The 26134-nt window shown below is 37.7% G+C and overlaps 1 protein-coding gene across 5 annotated transcripts in view; it reads right to left on the reverse strand.

The window, feature by feature from the left end:
* MGAT4C (MGAT4 family member C) overlaps window positions 1-26134 on the reverse strand; it is a 452908-nt gene that overhangs the window by 39669 nt on the left and 387105 nt on the right. For 2 of the 5 annotated variants that reach the window (XM_009476625.2, XM_087766035.1), the window contains one exon: window positions 2222-2352. The exons of the other annotated variants lie outside the window; for them this stretch is intronic. The gene's annotated coding sequence lies outside the window, so the exon portion shown is untranslated. The remainder of the gene's footprint in view (window positions 1-2221; window positions 2353-26134) is intronic. 5 annotated transcript variants of the gene reach the window in all.

Here is a 26134-nt window from a genome sequence, read left to right on the forward strand (position 1 = left end):
CTGCTTCTATTTAACTAACCCATGTTAACAGCAGCTAACTAACAAAGACATAAATCAAGAAGTGTGAGGTAGTGCAAGAAGGAAGATAAAAGAAAATATCCCTCCACCAAAGAAAGGGTTCACTCAGTCCTCCAGCCTTTGGGAAAGAAGTTTTGATACAACTTAGTTTAACATAAGCAAGCCCCAACCACATGGGATAAAAAAAAAAAAATATTGGAAAGGAAGAGGGTATGATCACTTCCATTCCCCTTCAATCCCCAAATGACAGGGACTAGTCAAAAGTTAGAAGTCTCTTAACAGCTTCTCCTGAAGCAGACATTGTAACCACCATGGCAATTAACTGGTTAAGTATCTTTTCCCTGTCGCGGCACAAGATTACAAATGAAGCTATCATTTTCTTTCTCCATTCTTCTATCCATTCTTCTAGCTCCATGGCATACTGGCAAACAGCTCTGCTTTTGAACAACAAAACTGTGCTGCAAAATTTATAAAGCTGTTAAATAAATTGAGATCATTAAATAAAAAAATTCAGGCCCTTTATCTGGTCTGAAAAAACGCATATATTTCAATCTGAACAGACATAATATTTTTTACAGTATATCATTTCTGATGGAGATCACACAAAAGAAATAGGTTACACTGAGAAAGCTCTGCCAACAAGATAAACCTATAGTCACAGACACATCTAATTCCCCAAGCTTTCATCATTAATATTTTATGGCCCTCACTGATCTGCCCAATCTTGAAGAAAAATGTATCTTTCATTTAAGCAGGCAGAACACAGTAACGGAATTTATCTGTATCAAAAAGGAGGTAAAATGCAAAGTACAATAGAGATGTCACAGCAAAGCATTGAGTTTGCTCACTGTTACCTGAAACACTGATCCCTGTACGGAGTGTTTTATTTGAACAGCAGAAATAGTATTAGCATACACAAGTATGACAGTATTCCTATTAAGAGAAAAATATGATGAATGCTATCTGTAGGAGTTTTTTTAATCTCTACCTAAACACTTCATTTTTTACAGTCATTCCATAAAGTAACATCCATTTCCTTTGCTGCAGATTCCTGTAGGATGTGGCTATTATTTCAAGTTTAACCTATCAACATTTTTGATTTATCAGCATTAGAGAGAATATAAAAAGGAAATGATTCTTTTCCTACATTCACTGACGAATCTCAATGCATCAAGGAATATTTACTAGGGTAAAGACACTTGAGGAGACCATGCAGTTTAAATAGTTTTGTTGGTGAGTCTGTTTGCATTAGTGATATGTGAAAATACAAGAACAGAAGCGCTGTGCTGTGCTCTGTATTAACTCTATCAGTTCTGCTGAGGTATAGTGGGAATAATGTATTTGCCTATGGCAAAGAGGAAACAATGAACTTATTTAGAAAAAAATAAAGGTATATCAGTTAGAACTCCATTAATACATGCCAGTTATATAAGGCTGACCATGAACCACCCTTTGATGGTAATATAGTGATATATGAGATTTAGAGACCACCTGAACAATCTCTAGATCATGATCCTTGTTTTTCCTGCCTAGGCTGCGCTGTTTGACTCAGGTCACAAGGACACAACTGTGTAATTTGCAGGCAGCCCAGTGCAAGCAATGGTGCAACTCCTTATCAGATAAAATAAGCCATGAAAATGGAGAGACTACGGTTTGTGATATACCTCTCTACTCTATCACCTCCATATGAGGATTGATCAGCTTTCTCGCCATCCCTTTTTAGCACTGTATGTTGGTGTGATATGGAGCAGTTCCTTGAAATCAAGAAGTCTAAAGCCTGTAATTCTCCAGGATGCTTATCCTAATATACAGTCCTTGTGATGGCAGCTGACTCTTTTTACCTTTTCTGTTTTACTGAGCTACAGCATTATCACAATATGATAGAAGTGCTGGTTAGGAGAGATGTCTATGGAGTGCATGTAGGCCAATTCCTACTCAGAATGGGGCTATGCCCAATACTAGAAAAAGCCAGCTGTGGCTTTTTCCAGCCAAGGCATGAAAATCTTCAAAGGCATTCCACAACCTTCCTGGGTAGCCCATTCCAGTGCTGCACTGCCCTTCTAGTGGATTTTTTTCCCAAGTGTCTAATCTGAAACTCTCAGGCTGTTATCTCTGACATTAGCAGAGAGCTAAAACTACCATTGTGTTACCTAACATTATGAAAACTCAAGATGAAAAATTAAAAATTAATAAAACCACTTACAACATTTCATTTGTGCCACCAGATGCAGGAACTGAAAACTTCAGTGCAAAGTCATCCCACAACAGCTCATAAGACAGACATGAAAACTCTCCTAGCAGAATGCCTTACCATTTGAAGGTCCAAGCCAGAAACTGAAAGACAAGAAATGAAAATACACTTTTCAAATCTCATCAACTTCATTAGAAGTGACTGTGGTAATTACTAACAGTTTAGTCCAATGGGAAAGATACCCTATTATCTGTAATACAATTAAAATGCAAATAATATTCAGCCATCTATATTTTAGATTCTAATAATTAATACTCAGTATTACCAGTGTTCCAGTAAAACCGCATCCTCATATCATATTCTCAAAAGTAGTTCAAAAGTCACATCTGGGAAGAAACAAGAAGTGGGAAGGAGAAGATAGAAGGAGGATGAATCACAGTCTGAAGTGTGCTATCTCTTTCTAATGACTAGAGTTAAATCTTAGGAAAAGAGGCTTCTAAATTAGATGCCTCATTTAAATGAATAAAGCCAGATGAAAATCTGACTGTGAACCTCCAACAAATCAATAATATTTTAATCAAAAGTCAGATAATCCAACGAAGGGAAGGGAAGGGAAGGGAAGGGAAGGGAAGGGAAGGGAAGGGAAGGGAAGGGAAGGGAAGGGAAGGGAAGGGAAGGGAAGGGAAGGGAAGGGAAGGGAAGGGAAGGGAAGGGAAGGGAAGGGAAGGGAAGGGAAGGGAAGGGAAGGGAAGGGAAGGGAAGGGAAGGGAAGGGAAGGGAAGGGAAGGGAAGGGAAGGGAAGGGAAGGGAAGGGAAGGGAAGGGAAGGGAAGGGAAGGGAAAGACATTGGGATTTGGTTCAGGAGCCAAAAGGTCTTGCTACAAGTGTGGAAAGGGCCCAGTATCTTTGACAAACTGTTAACCTCTTAATCTGGGAAAATTTTACCAGTTATAGTTTCCTACTCATTAATACCACTATAATTATTCTGGTAAAATGAAACAAGAAATTTTTCCTATTCTGAAATGAGAAATTATAATCTCACCTAAAATTATAGTTTTATAACTTTCATGTGTTGGCATGAACTCAGCATAGGGATGCAGTACTAACAGAAATGATACAGCCTGTCCTTTGCTAGAGAATCCTTATTGATTTTACCTGTTAAATACAAAATTTGGGTAGACAGATAGTTTGCTTCTGTGATTCATCCGCATATTAAAGTACCCTTTGGTCTTCAGAACAAAATGAAGCCTGAGTAGATAGGATAGAAAACCTTACAAATAGCAAATAAAATTGCTGAAATGATAAATTCTTTTATTATTATGGATGTAAACTATGGTCAATAACATATTTTCTTAGACTGTGGGGAGCTTAACATGGCTATAAAAAGAGAGCCGTTAAATTATAGATGATGATGATGATGATGATGATGATGATGATGATGATGATAATAAAAATAAATAAATAAGTAAATAATAATAACAACAACAACAAGAACAACAACACAATGTCAAACAGCCAGCAGAAAAAAAAAAGCGAACCATAATTTGGAAATACAGAACCCTTGTCTAAATTAGATGCATCCTCAGGCTTTTGGCAATGAAAGCTATGAGAATCATCTCAGAGCTAAGGATTTTAGGGAGGTAAAGATTCTTACAGTGTCATCTAGTAATAGCCTCGTCCCCATCCTCATCATATCATAAGGCTATGCATGTACATATGAGAAAAAAAGAAAAAAAAAGCTGCAGCAGTCTCTAGTCACTGTAAAATAATTAAAATATGTAACTTAGGACTGATGTCTAACATTTATATATTGAATTGCTTCCACAATATGACAATAATACCCACCTAGGATAATAACAGTTCTAGCTCCTGGCACCTGTCTCAGAAATAAGTGACTTCTTACTGAGGACTTTCTGCTTGTGATAGAGGAAAAAGAAGGGAATGATGTCTGTGTGTATACATCAAAAGACAGGAAAAGTGATGGTGATTAATTGGAATGTATTGCAAAGTGTAGGACCCGGGCATGACATAGGTGGTATAGAATAAGGGGTGGATACAGCTGACCAAAGAGTGAATTGCCCAAAATTATACTGTCTCACTTTATTTTGGAGAAGGGTGAGAGAAAGATCCTTGGTTTGTGCAGACTGCCACAGGTCCGCTGAAATCACCTTTTTCTGCCATGTCAGGAATTGTTCTTCAGTTTAAGTCTTTTTTTTTTTTTTGCTTTTTTCCCCAGTTTCCTTTTCCATATCAATTAACAAAGAAAAGGAAGGTAAACAATGAGTGCTGTTTCTTAATTTTTCACTAGTTACAGACCAAAAGTTGGTCCTGGTTGTTTCTTTGTTTGTATAAGCTCCTGAAAAAAGTGACTTAGAATCATACCTGGAAATTGTTCTTAAATGATTTTTTGAAATGGCTTATATTTTCATGTTTCCTATCTGTAAAATATGGTCCCCAGATTTCTTTGTACTAACGGCAGTATCTTATGACAGACAGATTCTGGCGTTCTAGAACTGTACTGGAAGGGCATTCACATCAATTTTCTTTATAATCTTTATCATAATCATCAAGGAGATTTTTCTTTTTCTAGTAGTCTTCATGGATGATAGGCAAGCCTGTCCCTGTGCCACATTCTTCCAATGCTTATCCATTAATACCTTGAAACCTAGCAAGAGCCTTCTTTCACAAGGCACATGTCTCCTTCTGTCTGCCAGAAATGAATGCTGGCATCTGCTCTGAAGCCCATTCATTGAACCTATACCATTTCTAGAGCAAAGATCTGCTAGATGTGGGGGAATCTGTGCCAAGCCAGCCTATCTTTGTACTACAGTCACTGCTCTTGTTGCCCAGTGTGAACCTCCAGGGTTTCCTAAGGATTGAAGGAGGGAACGCAGAGGATGGAAGTGGCTACTTATACATAGACTCATCTGTTTCAGCCAAGGGAGTTTCTAAACTGTAAATAGGGGGGCATTCTCCAGAGAGAACAAGGATAACAGTTATAAAAATTTATACACCCATTCCTAAAGGTGTTAAATTTAATTTGCCTAGTGAAATCTATGAATTTGTCTAAGTCCAGGAAAATAAAACAACAACAACAACAAAATAATATAATACATATAAAAAATATATTTCTTTAAATTGGGCAGCTGATATCAGCTTTGATTGTTTTTCACAGCAATAGAGATGTTTTCATGTCTGCAGTATGGGCTGTAGCATTTAAAGACTTACCTGAATGATTTAAAGAACTAGTTTAACATGAACTCTAATTTTTCTGGACTTCAAAACTGTCCCATAACATAATTTTAAGTAATATTCTTCTTTTGTCTGTGAAGAAATAAATGCTTGCTAATGTAAGCATGTGAAAGATGTACCATTAGAATTTAATGAGACATTAAAAGCTAAACTTGGAGGTTTTAATAACCTTAGCTGGATCTTCTATTTTTACCCGAAGACCATTTTTAATACCTGTCTGCATTGCCTCATTTTTCCTGTTGAATTTTATTCTTTGGTATTCTGAAGTTTTACAGAGTCACTGTCTGGTTTTATATTATAGAAGAAGGGCAGCTTTCCCCCTAAATGGTCAGTGTTTGCCAAAGGCCATTTGATCTTTTTAATCATCTGTACTACTCATTCAGAAAGACGAATTTCTAGTAATTCTTACTGCATACTGTGTTTAAATAGTAAAGAAGGTTTTCATATATGTATTCAAATCAAGCCACTCCTTTTTTTCTCAATTTCAGCAAAAATGTAAACAAGCTGATATATCTATCATTCAGAAGAATATAGCTAGGTTTCTGGAATAAAATGCTCTTTCTCATTTACTGATGCAGGAGAAGTGATTGCTCCCTGCAGATTGACAAAGCTATTCCAGTGCTAATCTTGTGTAAATGTCAGAAGTGGCAATGAGGTGATCTCCTGGGAAGTGGGGTGTGGATGTGGGGGGTGCTGGAAAGCAGAAAACCCTGCAAACCCAAACACACAATCTGAACCCCTAAACATTTCCAAAGGACAAACTTTTCATAAGATTAATGAAAATTTCAAATATTTTTTGGCTCAAAATCAGTTATTAGAGCCAGGTGAACAGCTATAGTGTTCTGCAGTACCACAAAGCTACTCAAGTCAGTGACTCACACTGTGACAGGTTGTGCTGGGAAAAGGTCTACATGGCCAGTGAAGCCATGTAGAAACAGGCTGGTCCAATAAAAGTGTTGTTTCTTCTCACCCGCTCATGAATGCAATGCTTTCCCCAAATTTGAAACTGTTTCAAAATAGAACTGTATCAAGTAGAAGTCTCCAAATACTACACAGTTGCAATTAGCATTTATTAAATATCAAACGAGATGTATTATAACACCTTTTTCATACATGCTGTAAAAAGTGGAAAAGAACAACAGAAACTTAGTCCACAGTAATGGAAGGCTAATGTATCCAATGGATTAATATGACATCTAACAAATTTTTCAGTCTCCTAGACATCTGTACATACAGAAGAACAGCAGAGGGAAGGAAGAGAGAAAGGAGAAGGAAATTTAAAGTTAATAGTGGTGAATGACAAGAACATTTTTTGGTTTTTATGTTTTGTTATTTTTTTAATTCCACTAGCACTATGACCACTATGACACTAACAATGCTCCACTATGGCTGGGAGTAGAACAGAAACAAAAATGTGAGTTAAGTACTGATCCACTGTTATACAGTAAACACCATCAGAAGTACAAGTCTTTGTTACCTCAATTGCACAAATGCTATATAGTTACCAAAGATCTCTTCTGTTAGAGTGGAAAAGCAGTATTAATTTCAGTCAGAAACCAGCCTCATTGCCATGTAAAAAAAAAAAAAAAATCCAAAAATGTAGTGTTTAAAATCATCGAGTTTTATTTATTTTCTTTAACTGGTAGATTTTTGCTGTTACTGTAGTTTAACCCCAGTCGGCAACTAAGCACCACAAAGCCGCTTGCTCAACCTCCCACCCCACCCCAAGTGGAATGGGGAACAAAATCAGAAGAAAAAAAGTAAAACCGGTGGGTTGAGATAAAGACAGTTTAATAGGACAGCAGAGGGAACAAAAAAAAACCCTAATGACAGAAGAATATACAAAATAAGTGATGCACAATGCAATTGCTCACCACCTGTTGACCAATGCCCAGACCATCCCCAAGCAGCGATTGCTGCCCCCTGGCCAACTCCCCCCAGTTTATATACTGAGCATGACATCATATGGTATGGAACATCCCTTTGGCCAGTCTGGGTCAGCTGTCCTGGTTATGCTCCCTCCCAGCTTCTTGTGCACCTGGCAGAGCATGGGAACCTGAAAAGTCCTTGACTAGTGTAAGCACTACTTAGCAACAACTAAAACATCAGTGTGTTATCAACATTATTCTCATCCTAAATCCAAAACACAGCACTATACCAGCTACTAGGAAGAAAATTAACTCTATCCCAGCCGAAAGCAGGACAACTATTTACATTCTTCCTAACTCTACACTGTCCATGTGGATCACTGCAGCAAAATAATAAACTGAAATAAAGATGCATTAAACAGAGCAACATTTTTAGCCAACTGAGATGTTTTAGAATTGCATGAGAGCTTCTGACCAGATCTTTCAGAGAACTGAAAATCCTCTGTCCATTTGTGGTAAGTGAAGTGTAAAAAAATATTGCCTTTGACTGCTAGCTTACCACTAAAGGAAATAAAGGCAAATTTGTATCAAGCATGGAAGAAATATATACTATGCATACTATGATGTTTATTTTAAATATTTAATGACAGAGTAGACTAGTTGCATATTCTACCCTTACATAGTGGTATACTTCTCTTATTCAATAGTATTGCAGATATCTATTCAGATATGATGGTAATTAATCTTAAAAATGATTCTACATGAAAGAAAAAAGTAGAGAATAATTCAGATACATCTCAGTACTTATGATATTTAGATACTTGAAGACAGATTAATTTTATGTGAATGAACAGCTGAAATTATTTTCCACTAAAGTGTGACTGTAAAGGTTTCGTAATATTTTCAGTTTGGTTCTTAAAGAAAAGCTCTAGGTCAGATCAATAAAAGCACTTAAAGGTCAGCTTCCTTTATTTATATATTACATTTATGTTTTATTTATTTATGGTCCTTGTATAAATAAAAGGGAAAATAATTTTGTCAGAAAAAAGACAAGCAAATAAAAATGAGAAGTACCATTGATAGAATAAGAACAATATCATGTATGTTAGAATTTTAAACATACTGTTATGCTTAAATGGTGACATTATATGAATGATTTAATGTTATGCTTTACTTAGTGGTATATTTATGGCATAATTATGATATACAGTTGAAATAGACCAAAATCTTTTCAGTAATAGTGCATAAAGATGTTTGAACTGAACTTCTAGGAACTGGAAGTGCTCTTTCAATTTATTGACTTTGGTAGATCGTTAGAAATCTATAACCACATGAGGACATACTAAGAATGAAATATAGCTCATATAAAAAACTAATGACTTCCTTTTTAATGTTTCATCAGTCTCTAGAATATGTGTTGAAAGCTTACAGGTTGTAGTTTTGGTTGAAAGAGAGCCAAAAAAAGCTTATAATATAGTTTTAAAGCAATCTTGGTTTTCAGAGACTCATAAAAGAAAGTTTCTTATAACCTTTAGCTCTATTTGCCTAAAATTCCTTCACTTGTAAACATTAGGTCCTTTGATAACTGATTTTTGTGAGAAAATGACCAACGCATCATTTTTACATTATCACTCCAGAAAGAAAAATAAAGCAGCTTGTTAAGCAATATATTCTTTGTGTTCTCTTACACTACTTTTAGTTTAACTCTTGAACTATGAATGCATTTAAAACAAAGTAATTTTTTGTTGCTTGAACCAGCTGGTCATTTAATGAATCACTTGACAAAGTAATATACTCTGCAAAATGTGAAATTGTTACTGACTACTGATAAGCTACCTTTTAATGCTTGATTAGGCTCTATAAGGAGGTTCACAGCATTTTTCTGAATCTCTATATTTGTAGGCAATTCACTTCACCTCTAAAGACATCTATTCTCCCCACTCCACAGTCCCCAAATAGATGCCAAACAATCTAGCTCAAAGGCATCTGCCATTGAATCTGTTATACGCCTCTGAGACATTTGCACCAAATTTTTTCCTCCCATATCCTGACATGCGTCCTTGCACCATGCTCGCTTCTTCATAACTGTGATTATTAGCTTCACCAGAAAGACTTTGGAAAAGTGATCTCTGCTCATTAGTTAGATCCCCATGGAATATCAGACACTTTGAACAGTACTGCCACTCTCTTGGTGAGTTTTCCCTCTCAGGCACTTCATATAAGAGAGAAGACGGAGAGGTATCTCTGTCCCCAGCAAGGGACCCACCGAAGGACACTGTGCTCTGCAGAACTCCACTTTGCCAAGAGGACTGATTCGGTGGAAAGCTTTGCATCAAGCATATCACACACTGCCAGCTGTGCTCCATGAGACTATCACACAGCCCCATGTTACATGGCGAATTGTTCACTCACATGCTCACCCTGCAAAGGTGCGCTCTTAGCACAGCAAATGTGGAAGAGCTCTGCAGACAAAGCACAGCGTATACAGTGCAATAAGGAAGGAGAAAAGCAAGGGAGATGAGGAGCTGGCAAATAGCACAGACACTGAACAACCTGCTGGAAGACAAACAACAGTGTCCACACAGGGCAGTCACCCTTTTTCAGTTTTGCAGTCTGTGAAGGCACGGGTCAGGGCCATGGCTGAGAGCCCTTCCAGAAGTCTTTTTCACATCCAGCTTCAGAAACACCAGGGAGGCTCTGCATTGCTTTTGCAAAAGACAATTGTAGTTCTTTGCACTTGTGTGCAAAGAAATGTCATAAATAGTGTGGCCAACAGGACTAGGGAAGTGATAGTCCCCCTGTACTCGGCACTGGTGAGACTGCACCTCAAATATTGTGTTCAGTTTTGGGCCCCTCACTACAAGAAAGACATTGAGGTGCTGGAGCACGTCCAAAGAAGGGCAAGGAACCTGGTGAAGGGTCTAGAGCACAAGTCTTATGAGGAGAGGCTGAGGGAACTGGTGTTGTTTAGCCCATAGAATAGGAGGCTCAGGGGAGACCTTATCACTCTCTATAACTACCTGAAAGTAGGTTGTAGCAAGGTGGGTGTCGATCTCTTCGCCCAAGTAACAAGTAATAGGACAAGAGGAAATGGCCTCAAGTTGTGCCAGGGAGGTTTAGATTGGATATTAGGAAAAATGTCTTCATCAGAAGGGTAGTCAAGCATTGGAACAGGCTGCCCAGGGAAGTGGTTGAGTTCCCATCTCTGGAGGTATTTAAAAGACATGCAGACGTGGCACTTAGGGACATGGTTTAGTAGTGGACTTGGCAGCGTTAGGTTAACAGTTGGACTTGATGACCTTAAGGGTCTTTTTCCAACCTAAATGATTCTATGTTCCTTGAGCATTTTGTCAGTCTTGATGCCTACACCACTGACAGTCTCCTTCCCTGGGAAAGGTACCAGGCAGCTCTGTCTTTCCTGCGTTTCTCCCTTCCAAAAGATATGTTAATGAAAAAAATATACCTACAGCCAAGTCTTGTCTTGGTAGCTGTACATTAGCACACACACATTCACACATATACACACACTATCAAGGTATGAAGCACAAATTCCACGTTTCCCTGATGGGAAGCTCAGCAGCCCCCTTCTGCTCTTTTCTTGCCTTCAGAGCCCTGCACATCAACACCTCACACTATCTTACACCAGCACATAACATGAGGAAAGTACACTGAGGAGTCTACCTTCAAGCATTCTAGCAAAACTAAAATGTTTGTCATCTTCTCTAGCCTTCTTTATCTCTCTCAGCCCAGAAAACAGGTTTATATGTCTCCGTCCAGTCTAATCTTCTTGAAGTGGAGAACTGTGGCACTCCAGGCATCATCCTGTGTCACCTCTACTCCTTTGTGCACCCAGAAGCTCCCAGAGGAGGCAGAGTTGTCTCAGCAGCAGGTCCACTGATGTAAAGCCCTCTAGTGGGCCTGGCACCTGAACCAGAAGAACACAATCCAGTTTTTATTTCTCTGTTATGTTTACAAGGATGCAAACAATAACTAGGTGTCAGTTATATCCAGATGCTACAGATGCTAAAGATGCTAAATCTCCAGATATTAGGCAGCTTGGCCCTTCCTTCCCCCTGGATAGTGTCCTCTCTGGAGGTCAGTGGATGGACAGCAGGACCCAGAGTTATGGTAGCTGGGACCTCAGAGCTGAAACTAAACTTTTTACCTGTGTCCAATGGAGACGCTTTCTAAACACTGTCTTTGCCAGGCAGTCCCACTGCCAAAGCTCTCTGCATCCTGGCTCATGAGAGCACTGCATTCTGTAGCTCCATGTCTGAACCCAGGGAGCAGAAGACTCCTCTGGAGCATGGAACAGACTATTACCTTGATCCTCATGCCTTTAGGCACATCATGCATTTGATGCATTTGTCTTACATTAACTATCAGATTAGTGAAAGGAAGATGAGAAAATGGAAATAAATTTTATCTCAGTTGTTTAAATGGTTAACACTTGTGTCTTTTAAGACTGGCAAATGCAGGCCATATACTTTGCAGTAAAGTGTGTAGATCATGTTTACAAGAAAGAACGTGAGGACTTGAGTGGTGGAAAACCAGGAAGATAAAGGGAGGCTAAAAGATAGCCAAATAAACATGAATTCTCACAGATATGTTACAGAATCACACCTAGCTGTGTTATGCGAGTGAACAAAATCATTGGACAAATAAAAGTGTGCTGAGGGAGGCATCCAGTAAAAAGTGAGGTAGAATTACATACAAAGTAGTATCATTAATGGAAAGACTAATGTCTTTTAGGTATACATAACTCCAGAAGACTATTAAAAATTGAAAGGGTTTCAAAAGGTAGTGCAAGAGCAATTAGGAGTATACAAGATATACTTGATATTAAAACTCTTAGTTTGCTTTGGTTGCATGGCCATGTATATGATTATATCTATCAAGCTTCTGAATAAGGAAGCAGTGAGGGAAAAACTGCTAATGTGGTTCGTAAATGTTTGATTCATTAGAATAAAATTTGATTACACCCTCATTTTTTAAGAGCATGAAATTAACCATTTACAGGGCTATAATATTAATACAATCATTTTTAGTCTCTAAAATCAGTGTCTTTGTTTATGAAGTTCTTGTGGCATATTTGTTTATTTAGGAAATCAGAATAAGTGTTTAGCATGGAAATTCCTAAATAAGGAATCTGGTGACATTCCAGACACAATTATCTTTCCTACTTTGATTACCTTTATTTACTTTCATACTTTGAGACACAGATAGGGCTGAAGTAGTTTCTCACAGTTTGGAAACATCCCTGGTCCTGATGGTCAGTAATTTGCCCAACTTATGTAGAGAACAGGCAAGTAAGCCACAGTGTAACCCATTGCCTTATTGCCTTTCTTGTCCAGACGTGGAGAGGTGCTGGAGTGGGGCATGCATGTATTTCTGGCCTACAAATATGCATTCTTCCATCCTTGAAAAGTAGGTCTCAGAGGGACAGAGAGATGGTATCCCTGTGTGTCAACATCCAGCTGGATGCTACACCTAGAACTCAGTTCCTGTGGTGGGTTGACCCTGGCTGGATGCCAGGTGTCCAACAAAGCCACTATCACTCCCCTCCTCAGCTGGTCAGGGGAGAGAAAATATAACAAAAAGCTCGTGGGTCAAGATAAGGACAGGGAGAGATGATGCAGGAATTACTGTCATGGGCAAAACAGACTCAACTTGGGAAAGTTAGTTTAATTTATTACCAATCAGATTCAAGTTAATGAGAAAGTAAAAACTAAATCTCAACACGCCTCCCCCCCCACCCCTCCCTTCTTTCTGGGCTTCTGAGAACTCTGAGTTCTCTACCTCCCCTACTCTGGCAGCACAGGGGAACAGGGAATGGGGGTTGCAGTCAGTTCATCACACGTGGTCTCTGCCGCTCCTTCCTCCTTAGGGGGAGGACTCCTCACCCTCTTCCCCTGCTTCAGCGTGGGGTCCCTCTCATGGGACACAGTCCTCCACGAACTTCTCCAACATGAGTCCTTCCCACGGGCTGCAGTTCTTCATCAACTGCTCCAGTGTGGGTCCTTTCCACTGGGTGCAGTCCTTCAGGAACAGACTACTCCAGCATGGGTCCCCTGCAGGGTCACAAGTCCTGCCAGCAAACCTGCTCCTCTGTCAGCATGGGCTCCTCTGTCTCCATGGGTCCACAGGTCCTGCCAGGAGCCTCCTGCAGCATGGGCTTCCCATGGGGTCACAGCCTCCTTCGGGCATCCACCTGCTGCGGCGTGGGATCCTCCACAGGCTCCAGGTGGATATCTGCTCCACCATGGACCTCCATGGGCCTCAGGGGGACAGCCTGCCTCACCATGGTCTTCACCATGGGCTGTGAGGGAATCTCTGCTCCAGTGCCTGCAGCACCTCCTCCCCCTCCTTCTTCACTGACCTTGGTGTCTGCAGAGTTGTTCCTCTCACCTCTCACTCCAGCTGCAATTGCCTTTGTGCAGAACTTTTTTTTTCCCCTTCTTAAATATGTTATCACAGAGACGCTACCACCATCACTGATGGGCTTGGCCTTGGACAGCAGCGGGTCCATCTTGGAGACGGCTGGCGTTGGCTCTGTCAGACATAGGGGAAGCTTCCAGCAGCTTCTCACAGAAGCCACCCCTGTAGCCCCCCCCGCTACCAAAACCTTGCCATGCAAACCCAACACAGTTCCACAGTGCAGACCCAAACTATGAAGATTTTTACTAAAATATTCTTTCAGAGTACTTTCAAGTTTAATTTCAGACAAGCTTGGAAAATCCATTAATCCTGATCTACACTGTTTGCACATAGTTTATATTGTACAGATTCATATTAGGTCAAATATTAAAGTGCTAATTTATACCAATTTCTTAAGCAGCCTACAGAATAATGTATTATCTTTCCAGATATTTCACTTAATGAGAGCCATGTAGAGTCTTACAGTTCCCAAATGACTGTCAGTGAACAGCATAATGACCTAACAGATTTTCACTAATTCCTAGGAAATACATGTATATTTGTATATTTAGAAAGTCAAAATGCTAAATGCTTACTGATTATAGATGGAAATCACTACTATTGTGGGATAATTTTACAAATGCATTATTAAATTCAGAAAACTAATGAAAGTAATGCTATGGCTGATGGAAATTGTAAGTCAAATGCTCTCTCATTGTTAGTGAAAGATCACTGAAATACATTTTTTTTTATGAGTGCTTTTACATGCACCACAAAGCTTCATTTTAGAACTATACAGTGGACTACCATCCATTTCAGTTGAAAAGCCTAGAGCTAAATAATTGATGGAAAAGATGTTAATATAACCTAAAATTTTGTAGTCTTAAAAGGTAAAAAATTGAAGGGTTATTGATCAGTTTATCTAAGGGAAAGAAGAAGATGTCATTTTCATATATCCTCTGAAAAACTCTCATGTGTTTACATTAATTAAGGAAAATATATTTGACTCTTAAAAACTGGATATTTTCATGACGCAGGTAATCTTTCAATAGCAAAGCAGCAAAATATCAGAGCTGATACCTGACCCAGGAAAATGGAGTTATTGCCTAAGCCTGGTCAAGATATTTTACTCTGCTTCCCAGTTTCAGGGTAACCAATGTTTTAAAGGAATCATGTGGGTTGTTGACCTAATGCTTTACAAATTTATAGCAGGCAATACATATCCAAAGGAGTCCACAAACTACTTCACATTCCTCTGTTCACTGTAGGTCAGAAAACACTCCTCCTATCTTAGAGAAAACTTAGAAAGCAAGCAGAAGCCCTAAGACCCTCAGGGGAATTATATGTGGAATCTCTGTTAGGTCAGAGCAGTTAGGGGCGAGGTAGACTCTTACTGTAACACTCAGGCCTTCAACACTATTTCTGAGCATAACACAAGTCCTCAGAAGTAATTTGGTGACAACATTTTGTGAAAGGACCTTTAAGAAACCCTTAAGAGCCCTTTCAAGCGCACGTGATAGCATGAAGTATTGAATTTTCAAGTTTATAGAAACTTGTGCATATGGAAAAAGAAAGGGTCACTATCCTTTAGAGTTACAGGGGGAAATAATAGGCCATAATCAAACTGACATACACTAGATAGACTAGGTTGTTGCTTTTTTTTTTTTAAAGGAAAAACATCTGGTTTTCTTTTTAACTTTTACTTTATTTAAAGAGAATTTTAATTTTTAATTTATTTTAAAATTTAATTCTGGTGCATCTAAATATGTACATATGCGTTTCGTTATGCATATACATATGCATTACATGTGCATATGCATTACATGTATGCAGATACACTTACGCTTGAAAAAAAATAGAGGAATGAATGTAAGTTAAAAACCCCACAGTTTTCAGTGCTTTCAAAGTTAATGTTTTGTGAGAAATATCCTGTGTCAGATGCTCTTCAAATAAATTTTTAGTGACAGGATATAAGAACGCACTCTAATATAACTATCATATCAGAAGAATTGAGTAAATGATCCATAACGCAAAGCTTCAATACATAATTGTCCAAACTTCTTACCAAGAACATTGAAATGGACTGTGCTTTTTTCAGTAGTTTTAGAGACTAACATTACTATCAGACTCCCCTGTACATTTTGTCTTTCTTATGAAATATTAATGTAATTCAACAGAAAGCATCCAAATAGAAAGTTTTAAAAAATCTCAGTGAGAAACTACCAATAAGGCAGAAGAGCCTTACATAATTTAGCTGCCACCATCTGTAGTTAAGATATTGGAACATTGTCCTAAATAAGCTGGTTTGTAAAAACAATCAATATGACTCACAGAAACATTTACTGTATGTTATGTCAGGAGAATACAAAACAAAATTCCTCTAAGATATGTACAGGGACTGTGTTGTAATCCATTTGTTTGTGCTGGTATTTTTTCCTTGGGCTATTCTAGCACACCTAGTGAATCAAGGCATAGAATTACAAACAAAATCTTCTTCTTGTGAAAGATTTTTCTTTTTTCCTCTAGGTACTGCTTTTGTGGTAACTTTGCCCTATACACAGGCTTCACTGCCTAGCTAATTTCTACATGACAGAGGCGGTTTTGAAGTCATTTATTGATCCAGGCTTTACTGATGAAGCTGTCTTTATTCCCTTCATCCCCACCACTAAAGTCTGATAACCTCTTACCTGCATGATGTCTGAAAGTTGTTTTGAAGGAAAGGAATCTAAGATGCTTGACTATCTGTCAGCATCCTATAGTCTGGAAGGAATTCAGCTCTATGGGGCTCTCTTATCCGAGAAGGGTTTGTTTCTACCTCTCCTTCACACAGAGGCCTTGCTACAAAAAACATTTCTTCTCAGTGGACCTGCACTATGTCTCCATGGTCTGGCAAGACTCTAGCTTCACATGGGAACATTCAGTGACTCTAGCAGGGAGTCTTGAAGGAATATGGGTGAGAAAGGGGAAAAAAGGTTATTTTTAATAATATAGAAACTCCACTAAATCGGAACAGAGTATCACAAGAGACAATGAAAGCACTGCATCCAGAAGGTATGTCACTTGTCAAACACAGAAGTCAAATCATAACATTTTGTCAATTGCATGAAGAAAAGTTTGTGAGAATCATCTGTAACAGGAAATATTAGTCATAGTAAATATCAGTGTGTTTTTTTAAAATATGGTGCCATACAGTCAGGAAAACAAGCTTTATCTGGCATTGAATCAGCAGGTGAATATATTCAGTTTATCAGTGGGCCATAAATGTATGTATTTGTACATATATATACATATGTACATATGTATATATCACTTTTAGAAATATATGATGCCTTTTACCACATAGAACTATATTAAAATATATGCTGTAGTATTTACTTTCCTTTTTTCAAGTTACTGTGGCTTCAGTATTATTTATTTTATATAACAGTAGCTATAAAAGAAGTAGGGAGATTTAATCCAAGAAAACTGTAATAATGCCATAAACAGATTTCACTAAAACACTCAGTGAAAATTAAAAGAATATTTGAAATAAGAATTGGAATGTGACCTTGACATGTGCAATAATTCTGGTATCATCAATGACCTCAACTCAACACTCAGTACTCAGGGAAAGAAATGAAAGATAAGACACTACATAATAATGACCTATACCTGGAACTAAAAAGAAGTATTGGACAAATGATGATAAAAAAGCGACTCGTAAATTTTGAGCAAACAGAATTCAGATGCTGCAAGCAAGGTAAAGAACCCTGAAGAGAATGATTGACAAACCTATAAAAGAAACAAGAATGCTACAGCACTCTAGAGAGAAAACCAAGAGGAAAAACAAATAAAAGGAGTTCTCCTGTTTTGATTAGATTCTCTGCTTTGAAAAGACAGCTAATAGACACATGGGCAAGTAAACTAATCCAATTTCTTACTATTACAAACAAAATTACATTAAAAGACCAGTACTACTTCTGAAAGTCAAGCAGTCAAAAATTAGGAAATACCTCAACTGTCTCTGCCTGTTCACTCTCAACTTGGCCCCTGGGACATAACTAGTATGATAGCAATATAGTCACAAGTTATTTTGTTTCCGTTTATCCTGAGGAAACACTGAGCTGCTCTTTAATTCCATAATTGGTGAACAAGAAGCCAACATGTTCTGCTGCAGATATAAGGGCTAAGTGATTCCTATGAGGAAAAATGAGCATGTTTTTCTGAAATGTAATGTGCATTTGTTTCAGTCATGAAACAGGAGCAAACTATAGGGTTAGTGAAGTAGTATGGTTGCTCCATCTGCTCAATCCTTGCTTCTGTTTTGATAGTGCCCCACTTGAGTGTGTCTTACCAGAAGTTAGGGTAGGACCACCATTTTATTTAATTTTGTAAAAGAGGCTTATTGGTTAGCAATGCTGTTTAGCCATCTAGCTTGAATTAGAGCCGGCAATAAAAACATAAAAGGCTCTACAGAACTAATGTTCTGCCCAGACCACCCAGTTCCTGAAACATTAAACATAATATTGTTTAGTTTTAACTCAGTACACTCATTCAAAATTAAGTATATGATGAGGACAATCAACAGCTTTTATTTAAATTCTTGATGCTGAGCACATACAATTGCCGATAAAATTAATAGTTGATGCAAATGATCGGGATCTCTTAATATTTGTTCTTAGTACTCATACGTCTTAACATTAAATGAACACTGAATTAAAAACAATATTAGACATTTTTTCAAGTGCTGTAGTAAGTGGTTTAGAAATATCTCAGTCTTGCAGAGTGCACTAAACTTATTTTTATCATTCCAAAGATACTTGGAACATGCTATATATTCAACTGAAATAATAACCACATTTTACATCTGTATAGGCCCATGTAGTGGACCACTAAAATCCAATCACATCTGAAGAGACATGGAGATGGGTGTTTTAATATTACTTCAAGCAAAGCTGTGTTATCTAGAGTGAGGAAAGAAAAATATTTGGTTTTACATTTATTGCAACATAAAAAAGGCAATGATAACCTATCAAAAAAAAGATTTTGCATGAAGGCACAATAATAGGAAGATATGGGTTTGCCTCCAGATTCTACAGATTTATTTATACCACTGTAACAGAAACAATTACAAAAATATTTCAGAGCAGGGGCTTCTTTGTATTTTACAGTCTATAAATTGAAGATCTCCAACACTTTAGGACAAGAAAGGCAGTTAAGAACATAGTGGACTATTTAAAAACATCTTTCCTGAAAAGCTGAAGCTTCATTTACTAAACCAGTGTCATTAGATGCTGATACGATCACATCTCAGCATCTAGGAACCTACCAGTGCTAGCATTACTGTCGTTAGCTGGTATTAACGTCGTATAAGAGCTAATGAACAGCACCATAGCTGCTCATGGAAGCAGGTCAGAAAATGCATTCATTACCACTGTGTGGCTTAGTATTAAGCTTCATGCTGTGCTTTCCTCAAATGATAGCGAAAACTGCAATTGTTCTAAAAGTTGCCTTTTCATTTTCTCTTTGATAACTACTCAGGAGAACAAGCACCACTGAATATTTCCATGGCTACTAATCAATGATTAATTATGGTTATCTCTGATTACTTGTGGCACAGCTATAGCATAATAGAGCTCTAACTACACTGCCAGAGGACAATATAGCCAGGCTCAAGCATGCCACGTCTTATGACCTTGCGTTTTTACATTCACCTTTTTGATTTGGCCTAAATGTAGGTTGAGCTCACAACTTTGTTGCTGGCAAAAAAAGTCTTGATTTGAATTTAATTTATAGCCAATTAACATTAGATTTTAATTACTAACTCATATATTGAGAAATGAAGAAATAAACTGTCTCAACTCTCCTTCTTGCCACACGTGCTCAGCACCTTCTAACCCTTCAGAGAGGTGACAGGTGGTGCAGGGAGTTGGGGCTGGTGCATAATGGTTTCTTTCTGCTGTTGCTTGCTTTGTACTCTTTTCCTCCAGTGCTCCTCTGTCTCGACGTGGGTCGCCCATGGACCACAGTCCCTCACTGATGTCCTTGCCCCAGTATGAGTCACTTGCAGCCACAGTCCCTCAGGAGTTTCCATGCCCTACAGTGGGGTCACTGCAGGCCCCAGTTATTTCAGAGGTATATCTTCCAGCACAGAGTGCCTCCCATGTCTCCTTTTGTGTGTTCTCACCTGTCTTCTGAGTCTCATTTTGTGTATTGTCTCACATGCATCTTCATGCAGATCTTCCTGCTCCTAGAGGCTACCTTCCTGTCTTAAAAACATTTGGGCAGAGTCTCCATAAGCTCCCCTGGCTGGGTGAAGTTTTGACAACAGTTCATGCATTTCAGAGACACTCTAAAATGGCTGTGACCAATGCAGCCATTGGCTCATGGCCTCCTCCCACCCAGGCACTCCGCAGCCTCCACTGCCCAAACACTGCCATTTATGCCTAGTACAAGACTCCACGCTGTTCTCTGGAAGTCCTAAGCTGAAAATATCTGCTGATGTGTTGGGCTGTAGCACAGCTGGCTTTGCTTAGGCCTGATCCAGGCAGTGCACCTGAAAGGATTGGAGCTGGCATTAAGGCCCTGACAATCTTTCCTCACTCTGCACTGTTCTGGAGCTCAGAATATGAGTCAATGTGAAGACCCCCACTTGACTGATAAAGAGAATGTATTTTTGTGTAGTCATTCTGTCTCAACAAGGAAAGTCTAAGTTCTGTAGGCTGAAAAAACAGCCTAAATTTTCTTCACTCTTTTCTTTCCCTGGATTTCCCAGAAACACTAGCTGTGAGCAAATCATATACACTTAAAACCCCCACCATTTTCTAGAAATCATTCAAGAAAAGACAATAATTTTAATAAAATATTATTCAAAGGTGCAAGTATTGCCTGGAAAACCTCCTATGTTTGATTCTGATTCTACTTCACTGAAAACTAATTTCCAAAAAGCAGAAATTCAAGAATGCACATTAAGTGCTTATGCTTGAGCAGTTTAGAGTCATTTTCAGATTCTAGGAGATAAAACAATGGGATATTGTCCAGTATTTGTTTATTTGTTTGTTTGTTTTGTGCTGGGCTGCTTTATAGACAAATTACTTGGTTGTTTTTTTTCAGCTGGTGTGAAAGAGATGCTAAAGAAATCTTCCCACAGGTACAACTTCTATGCTAAGACAGTTGAATTAAAATGTAATTATCTACATTGCTATTTGTCTTTTTTTAATTTAATGCTAAGTACTTCTTTCCTCCGCTTCATTTAGTGCTTAATGTTACACAGGGATTTTTATCCCTGTAGTGACTACAGTTATGTAAACTAATGAGCTAAATTTTATCCTATATTCATCCTAGTCATATACATTAAATGCAAGAAATGAATGCTGTAGAAGTATTTTCCATCATGATTGTCCGAGAGTTGGAAAATCTTTATCTGAAATGACCCTAAAAGACTCTCCAGGTGTTAGCAGCTAAGTTCTATGAGACATCATTTGATTACAGCAACATTGATGCAAATCTGGAACAAATGCAAAGTTACCCTGGCTTTAATGACCAGAAGCTGACCCTGACTTTAGCAAAAGATTCAAGTACTGCTAAAACACAGATCTCAAACTTCCTTAGTAATGGCAGCTTAACTTTAACTTGAATCCAGTCTTCTTGTTGATTCAACTCCACTGCTAGAGATACAATATGACACAAATGAAGGATACGAATCTTGGTGGTCTAACTGGAACCGAGATCCCAGAAAACACAAAAATATTCCTGAGATTTATGCAGCCGTCCCATCAGGAAAAAAAGGTGAAAACACAATACTACTTACCAAGAATGTAAATGGTTATTCTGAGTTCAGATGGAGATGAGATGACTAGTTGAAAGCTTGTGGAGAAGATGAAAAAAACCCCAAAACAAACAGAAAAAGAAAGCAGGGAGGATGTGGGAAAACAATTAACAGTGGAAAGACAAGATATAATAGCATTTTAAATATTTAAATCTTCTTTTTGAAAAACACAATACAGTAAACATAAAGCTCAGTATATTCTTAAAATGTGTTGATAACTTTTTAAGGAAAGAGGGAGGCAACACAAAGGACAAGAAATAAGTAGAACAAAGAATAAAGCTGTCACAAGAATTATGTGCATATAATAAGCACAGGTTGTAAATTAGAAGAAGGTAAGGTTCTAGAACAACTTTCTAATATCAGTTAAAGGATTAAAAAGCAAGCTATTTAAGACAAAGATGGATCAGTTTAGAAGGCTTGTCAACTTCAATAGACTGGATTCAGTGACATGGGACATACTTTCCAGTTTAACATTTCAGTTCAGTGAATGGAAGAAATTATAAAGAGATAATATTCAGCTAAATTGTTGTTTTGTTTTTTTTTTTTTTTACTTAAAAATGGAAGAAACTAATAACCTGAATACTGAAAGTAATTTTTGCGAAAGTACTTAGTAAGAAATAGGGTTGGAAAGGAAAATAATATACCTTAAAAAGCTGACCTCAACAAGTCAAATATTTAATTTCTCTTAGGAAAAAAATTAAATAGCAAAAGGGAATACAGAGTGCTGATGCTCACTAAAAAGTCAGTTAACAGTTAAAAACAGTTAATGAATTCAGTCCACAGGCAAGAGTAAAGCATAAGAGGTGTATTTGACTGCTTCAGTAGGAATTTGATGCCACTGAAATCAAAAAGGTCATTAACAAAGTAGAAGCAATGATATATTACTAAAAAATGAGTATAAAGAAATAGGGCAAGAATGCAAGGATAAAGTCAGAAAGGTTAGGGAGAGAAAAGAGTTACAGTTCTCTGAGAACATTAAAAACATAGAGGTAAGAGATGATAATACAGTAGATACCAGGAAGCAGAGAAAAAGAAAGTCTAATTCCATTACTCATCAGGGAGGGAGAACATTCAGGTGGACTACTCTGAAGAGCTAAAAAATTAAAGGAACCTTTTTTCCCTTTGTTTTTTACAGAAAGATTATGACCAGATACTCAACACACAAAGAAATAAAATTAAAAAAAAAAAAATTAAAAGGATAGAAATAAATGCCAGAAGAAAGAACAGATTAAACCCAATTTTAATTAGTTAAATTCTTCAAAGAGAAGGATCTGATAACACTTTACCCATGAATTCTGAGAAAAAAAAAAAAAAAGGCTCAACCTATCTTTGGATTTTGATTTTATCCTGAGGTTGTATGGAGATTGGAAAGATCCTTGGAAGAAAGAGAACACTGAGATAAGGTGAAGGAAAGACATAGTATCTCTCTTTAGTAAAGGGAGGAAAAGCAATGCCTGGGGAATCATAGGTCAGTCAGTCTAGTTCTGATGTTTGAGATTATACTATGAAAAAATATTAAGACATTATTTATATATTTATTTATAGGATATTAAAACACTAAGTATCCTGACATGTATTTCTGTATAAATGAAGATATCAAGACAATCTAATTTCCAGCTTTTTAAGCATAGTTAACTACATAGGTAGAAAAGAAAGAGCAGGTGTGACAATACATTGACCTTAAATAACCTTGTAATATTGTCTTTATAACACTTTAATAAGCAAATTAGGGAGAAATAATCATTTGAAAGTAATCCCCTTACAATAGATGCTTTCTTAAAAAATATTTTCTTGAGGAACATCTGTCAGTGTTTCTAGCTAAATTACAAATATGGAATCACTGAGGTCTTGTCTAGCTCCACAGATTCCCTGGAAGTTTCTTGTGTGCTTTTGTTTCTGATAATCAAGGAAATATGACATTTAGTAGACCATTTGTGGCAGCAAACTAAAGCACATATTTTACTTGCAAAAAAATTTTTTTTCTCTATTAAGCTGTCCATCTGAAAAATGTAAAGTCTCTGACTTCTTCTTATGATTTGTAGAAGGAAAAATAAACCCAATATGTTTGTAATATGAAAAAAATAAATTTTCTTAATATTTCTAAATGTAGATTATGTAGGACTCAACATCCACTTGGTTTGAAGACCAAATAACCATCTGGTCTGGGATAGTTCTTGATAATAACATTCAGAAAGATTTGTATTCTTATTCATGTAATTTTCAATTTCTCTAGAACAGGAATTTCTTTAGAATAGCTGTGGCAATGAAGTAGATAAATAAACATTCTGAAAGAAAATTCTTGTGTTCTCAAGGGTTAGTCCACAGGGAGTCCAACCACAAATTAGAAATGCTGCATCTAAAGAGACCAGAGTTTATCTTCCCTTATTACTCAGTCTTCAGCCTCTTCTGATTTGCCAGTAGAACTGCCAGTTATGGTCTGTGTACCTCTCCACAGAGGAGGCAACTGAGAATGCCGAGGGATCTAATACTGGACATCATGGGGGTATTTGTAAACTGCTAATATTCTAACACGAGTAAGCTAGGCTGGATTTGAAGGGGCAGCTCTGAGGCAAATGACATCAAACATCATTCTCATTTTCCTGAGCAAGACAATGACATTACTATCAGGTTTTGATTCCATAAAGTTGCATGTGTTATGGTACTAAACAGCATTTTCTACAGAACTTAATGCAAATGTATCCTGAATACTGGCATATCTAATACTGCTTTTATGTGCTCTGATTTAATCTCTCTCGTAAGAAATCAAAGACTGAGTTATGTATCAAAACACAGTCATTATGGAATTTTAAAATACCAGTGAGATATTTTGTAACACATTCCCCCACCTTTTTCCTAAGAGGCCTATATTGCTTTATGAGTTTAAAGTGAAATACTAGTTTTACAGGTTTAATTAAAGGATCTTTCTTGCTGCATTAGGGTGCAAGAATGCATCAGGGTGCAATTATAAAGAAAAAAAATAAAGAAGGATCTGGTTAAACACTGACAGAAAGATTAAATTAGCAAGAAAAGATAAATCAGATTTTATGATAGCCTCGGTTTAGGAATACCTTATGGTCAAGGATGGATGGATTAGAAAGTGTTTAGGTAAGAAGACTTGTGTTCAGAAAGTAAAGATCATGAACACTGGGTATGAAGATTTAGGTTAAGAAGGGAAGATCTAAGAATTTTCAGTCCTGAATAATTTTGCTAAATATCCACTTGCAGTTAAAAGTGATATACTTCAGAACTTTAGACATTAGTTAAACACACATTTGTAGCAAGGTATCTTTCTGAGTTACGCTGAGTTACATAACATAAAAAATGAAAGAAAGGACTACACAAAAGTAATTCATACCAAAACCACACAATAAAATAAACTTAGCATGTTGCTGATGAAGAACTGTGTGGAAAAAAATGAAACAGGACAGCTGGGAGTCCATTATAGACACCATAAGCCTTTAGAAATATTGCATAAACTTTTAAAAAGTCAATCAATTATTTCCAGTTTTGTAAAACTGGACATAATTAACCAATCCTAAACTAAGGAAACCTTTTGATATGCTTATTACCTCTAAGTCACATTCTTCAATCATTCACCTCTTACTAGGCAAAATCCATGGTGATTTAGGGTTTTGACTAAATCATAGAATCATAGAATTGTTAAGGTTGGAAAAGACCCTTAAGATGATCGAGTCCAACCGTTAACCTAGCACTGCCAAGTCCACCACTAAACCATGTCCTCAAGCACCACGTCTACCTGTCTTTTAAATACCTCCAGGGATGGGGACTCAACCACTTCCCTGGGCAACCTGTTCCAATGCCTGACTACCCTTTTGGTGAAGAAGTTTTTCCTAATATCCAACCTAAACTTCCCCTGGCGCAGCTTTAGGCCATTTCCTCTTGTCCTATCGCTTGTTACTTGGGAGAAGAGACCGACCCCCCCACCTCACTACAACCTCCTTTTGGGTAGTTGTAGAGAGCAATAAGGTCTCCCCTCAGCCTCCTCTTCTCCAGACCAAACAACCCCAGCTCCCTCAGCCGCTCCTTGTAAGACTTGTGCTCTAGACCCTTCACCAGCTTCCTTGCCCTTCTTTGGACATGCTCTAGTACCTCGATGTCCTTCTTGTAGTGAGGGGCCCAAAACTGAACACAGTACTCGAGGTGCGGCCTCACCAGTGCCGAGTACAGGGGCACTATCACTTCCCTAGTCCTGCTGGCCACACTATTCCTGATACAAGCCAGGATGCCATTGGCCTTCTTGGCCACCTGAGCACACACACAAATAAAGAACAATAAAATTTGTTCCTTGGTTAATTTGTGGAAAAGTAGGGAAGGTATACTCACTTACTTAAATTTCAAGTTTTATGCTTGTTTATTTTTAAGGCCTGAATTGATAAGGCTGTCAGAGATCACCTTTCTCTGAGCAGGAGGTTGATCTAGAGACGTTGTAAGGTCCCTTCCAGACAGAATGATTCTGTGATTCTATTTTTTTAAATCCAGTAAAAAAAATAAGTCTAGATACAAAAAATAATGTGTGTGACTTCAACTTCTTCATATTTAAAGTGCCACATAAATGCAATA

This window comes from Nipponia nippon, unplaced genomic scaffold (assembly GCF_047370975.1).
Source record: "Nipponia nippon isolate SJK-2023a ecotype South Korea unplaced genomic scaffold, ASM4737097v1 scaffold_3, whole genome shotgun sequence".
NCBI classification, from domain to species: domain Eukaryota; kingdom Metazoa; phylum Chordata; class Aves; order Pelecaniformes; family Threskiornithidae; genus Nipponia; species Nipponia nippon.